Genomic DNA, 12,215 nt, shown 5'->3' on the forward strand with positions numbered 1-12,215 from the left:
TAACTTTTTTCCCTCAACATTTTTTAGGCTTAATATCTATACCACGACGATATTCAGATTATCCTGATTCTTATTATTGTTGAAATTTAATTTCATCAATTGGAGCAATAATTTCGATAAATAGAATATTATTTTTCATTTTTATTATTTTTGAAAGATTAATTTCAAAACGATTAGTTATATTTAAATTTCATCAATCTTCTTTAGAATGATTAAACAATTATCCTCCCTTAGATCATTCACTAATTGAAATTCCTTTAATTATAAATAATAAAATTAAAAATATTTTTAATAATTAAAATTTAAAAATTTATTAATAAATAATATATATATATATATATATATATAAAATTATTAATATGGCAGATTAGTGCTTTGAATTTAAAATTCAATTATAAAGATTTTTATCTTTTATTAATAAATTAATTTAATAAAATTATATAATGAATTTCAAATTCAAATAAATTTTAATTATTAAAAATTTCTACATGAAATATATTTACATTTCAAGATTCAAATTCTTTTTATTCTGATAATTTAATTTCCTTTCATAATTTAACTATAATAATAATAATTATTATTATTTCTTTAACAACATTTTTTATTATAGATTTTATATATAATAATTATTTAAATCTAACTCTTTTAAAAAATCATACAATTGAAATTATTTGAACTTTATCTCCTATAATTATTTTAATAATTATTTGTTTTCCATCTTTAAAAATTTTATATTATATCGATGAAATTGTAAATCCTCATTTTTCTATTAAAGCTATTGGCCATCAATGATATTGATCTTATGAATATCCAGAATTTAATAATTATGAATTTGATTCATATATATTAAATTATGAACTAATAAATCAATTTCGATTATTAGAAACTGATAATCGATTAATTATTCCATTTAAAATTTCTATACGAATAATTATTTCTTCATTAGATGTTATTCATTCATGAACTATTCCATCATTAGGAATTAAAGTAGATGCTATTCCTGGTCGAATTAATCAATTCAGTTTATTTTGTATCCGTCCAGGAATTTATTTTGGACAATGCTCTGAAATTTGTGGAATAAATCATAGATTTATACCTATTATATTAGAAAGAACTTCTTATGAATTATTTATAAATTGAATTAAAAATAAAATTTGAAAAATTAGTTAATTTAAATAACTTTAGATTATCATTCTAAAATTAATATTTTATTATTATTTTTCTATCATTAGATGTCTGAAATAAAGAATTGATCTTTTAAATCAATTATAGTAATTAAAATTTACTTCTAATGAATACCACAAATAATACCTATTAATTGATTAGTTATCTTTATAATATGTTTAATATGTTTATTTACTATTATAATTTTAAGAAATTCATTTTTATTATATATTATCATAAAAAATATTTATAATATAAATAATAATAATAATAAAAATAATTTAATTAAAAAATGAAAATGATTATGATAAACAATTTATTTGAAATGTTTGATCCTTCAATTAATAATTATATTCAATTAAATTGAATTTTTATAATTTTACCAATTATTTTATTTCCAAATTCATATTGATTAATTCCTTCACGAATTTTAATAATTTTTAAATTATTTATTGAATATTTATTTAATGAATTTAAAATAATGATAACTAATAAATATTCAATAAATATTTTTTGATTCTTAAGAATTATAATTCATATTATAATATTAAATTTATTTAGATTAATTCCTTATATCTTTACATCAACAAGACATTTAATATTTAATCTATCAATAGCATTATCTTTATGATTAAGATTTTTAATTTACTCAATTATTAATTTTCCTATAAAAACTTTAAGACATTTAGTACCATTAAATTCTCCAAAATTTTTAATAAATTTTATAGTAATTATTGAACTTATTAGACTTTTTATTCGCCCTTGAACATTATCAATTCGTCTTTCAGCAAATTTAATTTCAGGACATCTTATTCTTATTTTACTAAGAAATTTTATAATAAACTTCATTATTTTATCACCATTAACTTTAATAATTCAAAATATATTATTAATTCTAGAAATTTCAATAGCTTTAATTCAAGCTTATGTATTCTCAATTTTATTAACATTATATTTTTCTGAATCAAATTAATGAAAAAAAACTTTCCTTTTCATATTGTTACTATTAGACCATGACCAATTATTGTCTCTTTTAATACTATAAATATATTATTAAGAACAATTTTATGAATTTCTTTAAATAATTTATTAATTATAATCTTAAATTTATTAATTTTAATTTTATCAACAATAATATGATTCCGAGATATTATTCGAGAAAGAACATTTCAAGGAATACATTCTTTTTATATTTTATCAATAATAAAATTTAGAATAATTATATTTATTATTTCTGAACTATTTTTTTTTTATTTCATCTTTTTGAACATTCTTCCATAATTCAATTTCTCCTTCAATTGAAATTAATTTAATATGACCACCTAAAATAATTAAATTTTTTAATCCATTTGAAATCCCTTTATTAAACTCAATTATTTTAATTATATCAGGATTTTCAGTAACATTAAGACATTATAATATATTAAATAACAAATTTAAATCAAGAATATCAATATTAATATCAACAATTTTTTTAGGATTTTATTTTAATTTTATACAAATTTTTGAATATTATAATTCATTCTTCTGTATTAATGATAGAATTTTTGGATCTATTTTTTTTTTTTTTTTTTATCCACTGGTTCTCATGGTATTCATGTCTTAATTGGAACATTATTTTTATTATATTCTTTAATTCGAATAATAAAAAATCATTTTTCAACAATTCATCATATTAATTTTGAATTTGCTATTTGATATTGACATTTTGTTGATGTAATTTGATTATTCATTTACATATTTTATTATATCATTATAAATTAAATTAAATTTTAAATATATAGTATAATTAAATTACATTTAATTTCCAATTAAAAAATTTAATATTAAATTAATATATTTAATTAATATAATTTATTATTTATTAATTTTTATAATTTTAATAATTATTTTTTTATTAAATAAATTTTTATCAATATATAAAAAATTTAACATAGAAAAAAACTTACCTTATGAATGTGGATTTAATCCAATCACAAAAATAAATATTCCATTTTCATTACCATTTTATTTAATTTCATTAACATTTTTAATTTTTGATGTAGAAATTATTTTACTAATTCCTTTAATTTCATATATCAAAACATTAAATTTTTTATATTTATTTATTTTAATAATTTTTTTATTTTTAATATTAATTTTTTCTTTATTAATAGAATGATCATGTAATTATTTAAATTGAATATTTTAGATTATTCTAATTAAATATTTTAATATATATATATATATATATATATATATATATATATATATATATATATATATATATATATATATATATATATATATATATATATATAAGGATTTAAAAAATAAATCAATCTTTAAGTCGAAATTAAAAGTAAATTTTACTTCTTATATAAATTTAAATTTATATATTAAATAAAATAAATTTTAAATTGAAGCCAAATTAGAGGCATTTTATTGTTAATAAAATAATTGAATTTAATATTCCAATTTATTAATATATATATATATAAATATTATATAAAAAAAATTATTTTAAAAATTATACAAAATTTAAAATTTAATTTAATTTATATAGTTTAAATAAAACATTATACTTTCAATATAAAATTATTAATAAATAAAAAATTAATTGTAAATAGAAATAATTCAATAATGCTTCTAACTTTAATAATTGATTTAAAATATCATTATTTCTTAGAATTTATTATTAATAATAATATTTAAAATTTAAATTCATATATATATATATATATATAATAAATATTATTTAAAAATTTAAAAAAATTTCCCTAATATTTTCAATCTAATGCTCTAATATAAGCTACTTATATACTACAAACAAACAAATTTTTTTTCTTTTTATTTAATATATGAATATAATTTAAATTAAATTAATATCATTAATATTAATAAATATAAATATAATAATAATAATAAAGAAATTTTAAATATAAAATTTATTTCTAATATATCACAAATATATCTTATAATTTTTCCTATAAATTTTTCTAATAAACCTTTCTCAAAATAAAATTCATAATAAATTATTTTATTTATTAATTGATTTATTATAAACTTATAAAAAAATTCTATTATAAAAAATCTTTTAATAAATATCTTACTTTTTTTAAAAAAATTAATATTTAATATTAATATTGAAAATATTAATCCTAATAAAATTATTTTAAATACAAAATATTTATAAATATAAATTAAATTAATATTTAAATGATAAAAAAATAAATTAAGAATAAATTTTCTTAAAATTAATATTATTTATAAATTAATTAATATAACTCTAATTATAATATAATCTTCTCTTAAATATATTAAATTTATTATATAATTATTTATTATTATAAATATTAATTTTAATTATAAATATTAATATTAAATAAAATTAAATAATTAGAATAATAATTATTTCCTAAACCTCCAACTAAATTAACTCATTTTAATCAATTTATATTTATTGAAATATTTAATCTCAATAAAAATATTAAATTTCTTAAAATATAAAAATTTATAAACTTAAATAAGATAATAATAACAATTACAATTGTAACCTCATTCATTTTTAAATTAAATTTATAATATTAATTTTTTGATGACCAAATTCATAATTTATTCTAACTAATAATGATAGACCTATAACTCCTTCACATACAGAATAAATTAAATAAATTCATCTATTAAAATCAATTAAAATTATATAAAATAAAATAATTGAAATTCAATATTCCAACCCAATTAAAAAATTAAAAAAATAAATATTATTATTTAATAAAATAACTAAAATTATTAAAACAAAATTCAAAATAATAAATTCTAAAATAAATTTAATATTAACCAACTTAAAAAAATTAAATTTCTTAATACAATAATTTTCAAAAATTAATATATATATATATATATATTAATTTTAATTAATAATTAATTCTTTAAAATATTTTATACACACATATACACTCATATATATATATAAATAATCTATATGTCGGAGATAAGAGGACACCGGTGCCTTCCCTCTGAAACCTCGGGAAAATCCATAAAAACGTTGTAATTAAAATCTACAGTTGTAACTAAACGATTTGCCGTCATTCTAACCAATTGTATTTGTTTGAGACTTGTGACAATGAGCTTGGGCTCAAGGCGACAATTAGTCGCCGAACGTGCCCGCGGTCAACGGGACGAACTCTCCATCTAACAAAGGCATTGAGTATTCCTATAGCTCTCCTTAAAAGAAAGATTTGTAGCGGCACGTGGCAGTAAACATTCCAACGGTTTCTGTCCCGTAGCTCGCCACACGCAGATCCTATTCTCCGGGCAGGATGTTTACCAAATGTCGACGCGTCTCCACAGTACGTGATCGGCTAGCCCGAGGACCGTCATAAACACTAATATCTAGTTACCTAAAATCCTTCAACAGATACACAGTCTTTGTCCCAGTTACGGGAAGACAGGAGAGACCTATTTTTCCACGAACGACGTCTCCCACTAGCAACCCTCCCTCAAGGGCAGCTAGCATCCTTTTCTAACTACCGATATGGAGATTGGCCAATTAGCAGCAACTTCAATTTCTCTTACTTTCCGAACGTAGGATGTCCCCGACGAATCCGATGATCTCGTGTCCTTAGACACACCCCGTCATAGTTTTCCTCTGGGGTATCACCGGGTCGGAAAGTCATTCTCTCTTGCGGTCTCATCGACAAAAAAAGAGATTAACGCCAGCGACTATTAACACAGAATCCGACTTAGATCTTTGCGAGTGCGTACGGCTACCGTCCCGTTGTCCGCGGGTTCGTTATTGAACCTAGGATCATTGTCATTAGTTTCTCGAGTATCTAATTACCACGGTTACTTGTCCGGTTCTATGGTAATCGTACACACACACACACACGCACACACATATATATATATTTTTTATTAAAATTTTAATTAATAATTAATCTTTTTATTGTAAATAAAATATTTTTATTTACTAATTTTTTAATAAAAACTAAAATTTTTTAATAAAATTTATATTAATATTTATATATCTTTTATCCTATTTTTATCAATTTTTTATTCTAATTTAAAACTTATTAACAATATTATTATATATATTTTATTTATAAAAAATTTAATTTTAATTAAAATTTTATTCTCTCCGTTTATTACGCCCCAAGGCTTACTGTAGGCCGTGTTCCTAACCGTCGCAAACAGATCGTCTTACATGACCGTCGAGATATACACAAAGTAGCGATAAACGCATAGTTGTCGTCAAGCAGCGAGTTCCAGAAACATCTATTCGCCTTCGGTGCGTTATTTTATCCGCATAAAGAAAGAAGCTGGTATACGTGATCATAGGCGCGAACGGTGGCGTGATCCGAGCGTAGTGGGGGTCGTCTTCCAGAGAAGACAAAGGACCAAATGGAAGGGCAGTCAGTGGCAAATGAGAATTCAAACGGGATGCATCGAAAGGTTCAGACGAATAAAATCAAAGTCGCTTAGTCTAACGAATACATCGAGAAATATCATAAAATCGGGTCAAATTACTGTAACAAACTAATTGTATCATCGTTAAATCATTTGTGACGTATTCATTATAACTTTAAATATCGTTAAATATACACGTTTATATTAACTGTGTTAATTCAAAGTTAAAATCATTTGAACTATCTCTGTTATTCTAAACGAAACAGGGGAACGACTAATTCGCGGCGTCGATTATCATAATCGTAGCAAAAATTTACGTCTCCCGCTCACACGTTTCCCTCGCGATCGCGTCTCTACGCGAACGGTCGTAACATTTGGTCCTTCGAGCCGGATCACGAGCATTGGACGATCAAGTGAACAGAGATACAGCAGTAAATCATACAGTGATACACATGATCACATCATCATCAGCATCGCAGCAACCGTTAGCGGCGAACCTCGCGCCAACAACTAGAGGGTCAACTTCCGCAAGGAAATGTCTTACACGTCAAATCAGACACGCACGGTGACGAGCAACGTTTCAATTCGCGACAACAAGGTATGCTCGTTCATTGTATTGTCTTTACAATCCGCTATAACATTTTTTTCATCTTTATTTTTACACTGCGATTTAAGGCAAGAAAAATGATTGAAAGTTTCTTTTGTTCTTGTTTCAAATCATTTTTCCTTCTTAAAAAGGATTTTAAGAAAGATAAAAAATATATTTTTCTCAAAGTATGATAGCGTTTGTGATAGATCATGTATGATCTTGTCCTTTCTTTGCAATGCTATATCTAGTGTCCTTAAATGTTCCATATCTTTTCATTTACTTATACTCTCATCTTATTCTTCTGGTCTGAAAGTATAACTGTTACAGCTTTTAATGGTGTTTTGTTTTTATCTCTTGAATATGAGGTGGAATGGTGTAATAGGTACTGAAGTACACTAGGTGATATTTAACCAATAATGCAAATAACATCGGCTGATTCTTAACGTCGATAAACAATAGCGTCGTTCGGTTGATTTCTCGATAAAAGCGTACCCGTTTCTTTTCGTCTTTCGCGTCTCACGGCTCGTGGTCGAATGTGCTTATTTTTTCGACCGAACTGATTCTTTTTCCATTGCCCATCGATATCATCATCCCCACTGACGTGCGTTCGTTATAAGTGCCCTCGTGGCTGGCGCCTGTATGCCCTTCGGCTGAAGAGAAATTCGGCTGAAGGAGCGTGAAGATATCGATGACAGATTGAGTGCGTCGTGTCGCGTTTCGACGGCGTAGCGTAGCGCTTTGTATCGCGGAGCCGTTGGAAAGTTCCATAGTCCTTGTCGCCACAGTACCCCCTTACCAGTGATAACGCTACGTAAATAAAAGAATATATGGATATTACGAAGTAGCGTGCGCGTTGGCCGGTTCTTAACACTTATCCGAAACCTGCCTGAAACCGATCGGGAAATCGGACTCTTCGCCCAGACCGCGTAACGTATCTATTCCGGGTATTTTCTCCGTTTGTCGTTTGGTTATTGGCGTTCGCCCTGCTTTCGTCGCGGACATTCGTTTGGTCTACCGGAATTAGCACGTTGCGAGTCTCGGCGGACCTTTGTTCGAGGTCTTCGGGAATGACAAACGCAGGCTTCAAGCGATCTATGGAAACCGTTACGTCGCGATTATTTATTTTTACCGTATATGTCTTATCACCTCTCTGTATGACTTTATACGGTGCATCGTACGGTGGCTGTAGTAATGGTCCTCCAATCGCGTCGTGGCGCACGAATACGTATGGCGACGTCTCTAATTCCTTGAAGACGAAAATTTTCTTTTCGCCGTGGCGAGTAATCGGGTGTGGTCTGACCCTCTCCATGCGTTCTCTCAGCCGGTTCGCGTATTCCAAGTTGGCCCGTTGACTAGTTGGCAAAAAGAATTCCGCCGGCAGACGTATGCCGGTGCCGTAAATCATTTCGGCCGCCGTTGCGTTTAGGTCCTCCTTTATCGCGGTTCTTATACCTAATAAGACGATCGGGAGAATTCCGACCCAGTTGCTCGTGTCGTGGCATTTGATCGCCGCCTTTAATTGTCTGTGTAGGCGTTCTACCATCCCGTTAGACGCTGGATGGTAGGCCGTTGTACGCAAATGTTTGACGCCGAGCAACCGCTAGCGTTCCGAACGTTCCGACGGGCGAGGATACGTGTCTGGTGACTTTGTTGCGCTGACACGGTATGCATTGTCGTGTCCACGTTCGGCAATCTTTATTTACCGACGGCCAGACGAAGCGCGTCGCTACCAATTTTCGCGTAGCTCGCATCCCCGGGTGGGAAAGTCCATGTAGCGCTTGGAATACGGTGCGGCGTAACGGTTCCGGTACGTACGGTCGCACGGTCTCGGTTTTAATATCGCAGTATAACTCGACGTTGTGATCGGGAAATCGTACTTTTCTCAGCTGCAACGCGCTCGAGCCAGCATTGATAATTTTGCGTAGCTCGCTATCCTTTTCTTGCGCTGCAGCTAGCGTATGGTGATCTATTGGTTTTCCGATCGCTTCGATGCGAGATAGAGTATCGGCTACGTTATTTTCTACCCCTTTTATGTGACGGATATCCGTCGTAAACTGTCCGACGTAGTCCAGATGTCGAAACTGTCTCGGCGAACACTTATCGAGGTTCTACAAACATTGTGGCCTTTTTCCTACTTAGTTCGGTAATTTTCAATTTTAAGGTGTTGAACAATTTCGTTTCGTTGTAATTTAAGATTTGTTAACGAGCACTTTTCACAAACTGACCGCTGTTACTTATTTATATATATATATATATATCAATTAATTATTAACAATTTGGGTATTAGCTAATAAAAAAATATAATAATTAAATTGCATTTAATAGTAATTTTTAAAATATATCTAACTTTTTATAAATAATTGAATAATTTTTATTCCTATAAATTAACTATATAATTCTAAAATTATTATTAAATTACAATTTAATAAATTTAATTATATTTTAAAAATTAAATTTATAAACTATATAATAAGCTAAATTAAGCTTATAGGTTCATACCCTATCGATAAATTCAAAAAGTTTTATATAAAATATAAAAATATAAGTAATATGTCTGATAAAAGATATATTTTGATAAAATATTTATGTATATAATTAAATTATACTATTACTATTTATATAATAAGTTAAAAACTAATAGAAATTTTTCTATATAAATTTTATTTTTATATACAATATTTAATTTTTTCAAAAAAAAATTATTTTTTATAATAAAATATATATATTCTCTTATTTATCAGTAATTATTTTATTTTTTATTATATTAAATTCATCAAGAATTTACATTAAATGATTATCAATAGAATTTTCAACAATTATTTTAATTTAGAATAATTAATATTAAATCAAATAATAAAATTGTTAGAATCATATATTTTATAATATCATCAATTCCAAGATTATTAATTATTATTATTATTTCTTTAAATTATACACAAATTTTTATTTTTAAAAATTATATAATTAATTTTCTAATAAATTTATCTATATTTTTAAAAATTGGTTTATTTCCGTTTTGTTTTTGAATAATTTATATTTATAATATATCTTCATGAAATCAAATTTTAATTATTTCAACATTTATAAAATTTATTCCAATTTATTTTTTTTCTTCAATAACTTTCATTACACCATATCTAATTCTTACTTTATTTATTAATAATACATTCATTGCTTTATATACAAATATACAACTTCTCTATAAAAAAATTATTTGGATGTTCATCAATTTTTAATTCATTATTTTTTTATTTTATTCTTCATACTAATAAAAACTTATTCATATTATTAATTCTAATTTATTTATGTATATTTTCAACTTTAATATATTTTTTTAATTTTTATAATGTAAATAATTTAAATTTTAGAAATTTTTCAATATATTCATATTTTATTATTTATATATTCCTCTTTACCATTATTTTTTTCATTTATATTCAAATGAGAATTTATTTATAATTTAAATTTAAATTTAAGAAACAATTTAATAATTTTGTTATTATTAACAAGAATAATTATAATATGAAATTATTTCATTTTACTAAAATATATTTTATTAAAATTTAAATTTAGTAAAATAATTATACATTTTGAAATTTTTCATATAAAAATCTACATTCTAATTACAATTTTATTTTTTCTTTTATATTTATTTTATTTAATTTAATACAAATATTATTAATTTAATCTTTAAATTTGCAATTTAATATTTTTCTTAAACTATATTAAATATTATAAAATAAATTTTAAAATAGTATTAAAAAATTTTTAATTTTTCTAAATAAATTTACAGTTTATTTCTTTTTCAGACATAATACTTTATTATTTAAAAATTTTTAAATTAATTTTTAAAATTTTATTTAATTTAATTAAATTAAAATTATTATAATTATAATTAAACATTTAATTAATTAATTTATATTAAATTAATATTTAAGATTTCATGTTAAATAAACTATTAATCTTCAAAATTAATTATATAAATTTTATATTTATAAATCTTAATAAAAAAAATGATTAATATCAACTAATCATAAAAACATTGGAATAATATATTTTATTTTTGCAATATGATCAGGAATAATTGGATCTTCAATAAGATTATTAATTCGAATAGAACTTAGTCATCCTGGAATACGAATAATTTATGCTATATTAGGAATTGGATTCCTAGGATTTATTGTATGAGCTCATCATATATTTACCGTTGGATTAGATGTTGATACTCGAGCTTATTTTACATCAGCAACAATAATTATTGCTGTTCCTACAGGAATTAAAGTATTTAGATGATTAGCAACTTATCATGGTTCAAAAATAAATTTTAATATTACAATCATTTGATCTATTGGTTTTATTTTAATATTTACAATTGGAGGATTAACAGGAGTAATATTATCTAATTCATCAATTGATATTATTTTACATGATACTTATTATGTAATAGAACATTTTCATTATGTACTATCAATAGGAGCAGTTTTTGTTATTATTACTAGATTTATTCATTGATACCCAATAATTACAGGTCTAATATTAAATCAAAAATGATTAAAAATTCAATTTATTATAATATTTATTGGTGTAAATATAACTTTTTTCCCTCAACATTTTTTAGGCTTAATATCTATACCACGACGATATTCAGATTATCCTGATTCTTATTATTGTTGAAATTTAATTTCATCAATTGGAGCAATAATTTCGATAAATAGAATATTATTTTTCATTTTTATTATTTTTGAAAGATTAATTTCAAAACGATTAGTTATATTTAAATTTCATCAATCTTCTTTAGAATGATTAAACAATTATCCTCCCTTAGATCATTCACTAATTGAAATTCCTTTAATTATAAATAATAAAATTAAAAATATTTTTAATAATTAAAATTTAAAAATTTATTAATAAATAATATATATATATATATATATATATATAATTATTAATATGGCAGATTAGTGCTTTGAATTTAAAATTCAATTATAAAGATTTTTATCTTTTATTAATAAATTAATTTAATAAAATTATATAATGAATTTCAAATTCAAATAAATTTTAATTATTAAAAATT

General features: G+C 23.7%; 1 pseudogene; it reads left to right on the forward strand.

Moving 5' to 3' along the window:
• Nucleotides 1-483: 483 nt before the first annotated feature.
• LOC126876517 (cytochrome c oxidase subunit 2-like) lies at nucleotides 484-1,162 on the forward strand (annotated as a pseudogene).
• Nucleotides 1,163-12,215: the final 11,053 nt, after the last annotated feature.

Source organism: Bombus huntii, unplaced genomic scaffold (genome assembly GCF_024542735.1).
Source record: "Bombus huntii isolate Logan2020A unplaced genomic scaffold, iyBomHunt1.1 ctg00000080.1, whole genome shotgun sequence".
In the NCBI taxonomy this organism is placed as follows: domain Eukaryota; kingdom Metazoa; phylum Arthropoda; class Insecta; order Hymenoptera; family Apidae; genus Bombus; species Bombus huntii.